Here is a 3,254-nt window from a genome sequence, read left to right as displayed (position 1 = left end):
CCCCAGATGATTCCGTTTGCATGAAAGTAAACTTTCTTCTAGACACAGAAAGCAGATCAGTGGTTGCCAGAGCTGAGAAGGAAGGGGGAACCAGGAGTGGCTGCTAACAAGTTGCCATTTGGGGTGACAAAGACTTACTGGAACGAAACAGGTGACAACAGACAACGTCGCGAATGATCTAATGCTACCGAATTATACGCCCTAAAATGGTTTAAATGGTGAATTCTGCGCTACGTGTATTTTCTTGCAAATGGGGGGCGTGAGGGAGACCAAGAAAGAGTAGGTGTTTTTCTGTGCTCTCACCAGAGAGAGGACAGTCAGGGGACCCCGGGGCTGGGCTGGGGTCAGAGAGGGGACCTCACGTCTGTCTGAGCCCCCACACTCAATCCCCGAGCCTCCCACCCTGTGGGTTTCTCACTAGGGAAGGTTTTTTGTTTCAACGTGTCCTGGGAGAGCAGACCTTGAACAAGCATGATCTCTGCTCAGAGCTACACCATTTCCTTTCCAGCTAACTGCTGAGCCGCAGGACGCCGCCTTGCCCAAAACGTTCCCTCGAGTTCCCAAAGGACAAGTGACTTCTTTCCTGCCACCCCTCTAGGCAGCGGCCCCAAATAAAATTACTTCCATGACATTTAAATTTAGAAATCGAAATGAAGTTTGCAACTTAGGGTGGGAATCCTCCACCAGGCAAAGAAGACAGACCTGGCCCCGGGGCGGGGAATTTGCAGGAATCGCTCTACAAGCCCAGCAGTGATGGGGGAAGACAAGGGAGCAAGGTCTGAGGGCAGGTGATAAGAGCCGCGGGACCCCGGGGACTCAGAGCAGACGGCTCCTCCCGGAAGAGCCCGGAAATCAGCTCCTTGGGAAACAGGTATGACGACCAGGTGATACAATTTCTGCAGATTTTATTTTCTTCTCTAGATTTCTTTCTGATCTGCTCGTATGTCCCTCAATAAACATGGATTGTTCTCAAAATGGGGGCGGGGGGAAACCTTTACTTTTTAACATTTCTTAAAATGTTTATTTATTTATTTTTGAGAGACAGATAAGCAGAGAGCGAGCAGGGGAGGGGCAGAGAGAGAGGGAGACACAGAATCCGAAGCAGCTCCAGGCTCTGAGCTGTCAGCACACAGCCCGACATGGGGCTCGAACTCATAAACTGTGAGATCATGACCAGGGCCAAAGTCAGAGGCTCAACCGACTGAGCCACTCAGGTGCCCCCCCAAACATGTTTTTAATTGATATTGTCTACAAGTGCATGTGAAAATAAGTTTTGAAGGCAAAGTTCTTCCACCGAGTCTTGCATTTAATTTTTTTTTTTTTTTTTTTTTTTTTTAGCACATCTTACTAAGTTCAGCCTATTACGGAAGTGCTTCTCTGGAGCGCCAGCCCGGTGGCAAAGTCATTGTCTTTTTTCTGTGCTCCCAGGTTAGTGCAGGCGGCTTCCCCTAGGCGGCTCTGACCCAGCTCACCGCCCAAAGGCTTATTGAAACAGTCAAGAAACATTTACTTTATCTGAACTGATGGTGTTCAGCCCGTTGAACAAAGTTGGGGGAAACATGTTTTGGAGTTTGATGTTTAAACAAAACCATAACACTATTGGGTGGTGAAGGGGGGTGTTGCCCTTGAATTTTCTTTCAAAGTACCCGAAATTTGAGGTGTTTCCTGTGCTAATATGGTCACAGAAATTCTGGGTGGGGGATTATTCTTCAGACCTCATGACGGCCTCTGTGCCAATCACAGAGCAGAAGAGAGAAGCACAAGACGATTTCTGACGCGGAGGCGCTCACATCCAGCGTTTTGCTTCGCCAGGAAATGCCTTCCTCAAGTTTACTGTAAACAAAAATGCCAGCCACACCCTGAGTAACGATCACTCGAGCTTTGCCTCCACTCCCTGCATGGGAGAGAGAGTCCCTTTCTGTTCACCAAGTATTTTAAGCCTCCTTTAAAACTTGAGAATGTACAGAGTTTCATAGATGGTCAAAGCCACTGGTGTGAGTAGAGCACTTCGTGTATGAGAATACTAAGCACATGAATAATGGGGATGATCGTGGTAACAGAGCTGACGCGTGAGACCGGCATCAGGTGTGACCTTCCTCTGTATCTGCTCCCAGGACGGAGTCATGGGGGAGGGGGCTCTGGCCGGATCCCAGCCACCCACCTCGTCAGCCACGTTGCACCTTAAATAAACCGAGTATGTATGTGGTGTGTGTGGGTGTGCGCGCGCATATATAAATCTCAGAGTTTTTGATTTCAAAGCTGAGAGCCTGACCCCTCCCCCACGGTCATTAACTCTTACCACACACTGTGTCTTCGTGGACCCTGTTTCTAAAGCAGGAAAAGGGGGTCCCTGGCCCCATGCAGGCACTTCTGAGTGAGCTGCTCCAGTCAGGAGTTTTCCCAGCAGTCAGCTGGCCGTTTGCAGCAAACTACGAGGCCCTTTACCCTCTCTGGTGGATTATGTCCCCCAAAATGATACGTCCAAGTCTTAGCTCCCAGGAGCTGCCGATGCGAACTTGTTTGGAAATAGTGTCTTTTTAGATGTCGTTAAGCTAAGGATCTCAAGATGAGCCCTAACTCCCATGACAGGTGTGCCCTACAAGGATGGAGGGAAGACTCCAGACCCGGGGACCGGACACACAGGGAGAGGGACAGGAGAGGCAGAGGCGGAGACCGAGCGACGCGTCTGCACCAAGGACTGGCGACGGGCGCAGAAGCTGGGGGAGAAGTCTGCAGAGGGTCTTCCCCCAGAGCCTCCGGAAGGAACCAACCTTGGCAGCACCTTGACCTTGAATTTCTGGCTCCAGAGCAGAGAAAGAACAAATTTCTGCTGTTTTAAGCCACAGAGCTTGCGGTGAGCTATTTGATGCAGCTCTAAAACATTAATATATTCTTCTGACCTAGAACCTGGCAGTTCAGCCAGTCTCCAAACTCTGACTTATTCTGCCTCCTTTGAGCTCCCAGCGCTCAGCCCAACTCATTCCAGACTTTTCTACTTGGTTTCTCCTGCCCACCCATCGGAGCCCTGGCTGCCCCTGAATTACAGGGAGAGTTTTTCAGCAATAGAGAGACCAGGACCCCACCAAAGATCGAACATCAATGAAGTAAGACTGTCTTGGAGGTAGAGGGGAGGGTGGTGAGGCTCGAACATCTGAATTTTTTTTTAATATTTTTATTTATTTTTAGGAGAGCGAGAGAGACAGCATGAGCAGGGGAGGGTCAGAAAGAGAGAGAGTCACAGACTCTGAAATAGG

The 3,254-nt window shown here is 49.6% G+C and overlaps 1 long non-coding RNA gene across 1 annotated transcript; it reads left to right on the top strand.

Moving 5' to 3' along the window:
* Nucleotides 1-768: 768 nt before the first annotated feature.
* LOC144227194 (uncharacterized) lies at nucleotides 769-2,893 on the top strand. Its single transcript, XR_013333868.1, has 3 exons — nucleotides 769-871; nucleotides 1,339-1,428; nucleotides 2,590-2,893. It is a non-coding gene; the product is annotated as an uncharacterized LOC144227194 (long non-coding RNA).
* Nucleotides 2,894-3,254: the final 361 nt, after the last annotated feature.

The sequence above is a fragment of the Crocuta crocuta genome, unplaced genomic scaffold (assembly GCF_008692635.1).
Source record: "Crocuta crocuta isolate KB4526 unplaced genomic scaffold, BGI_CrCroc_1.0 scaffold290, whole genome shotgun sequence".
Classification (NCBI taxonomy): Eukaryota; Metazoa; Chordata; class Mammalia; order Carnivora; family Hyaenidae; genus Crocuta; species Crocuta crocuta.
This window is presented reverse-complemented; position numbering and strand designations above follow the sequence as displayed.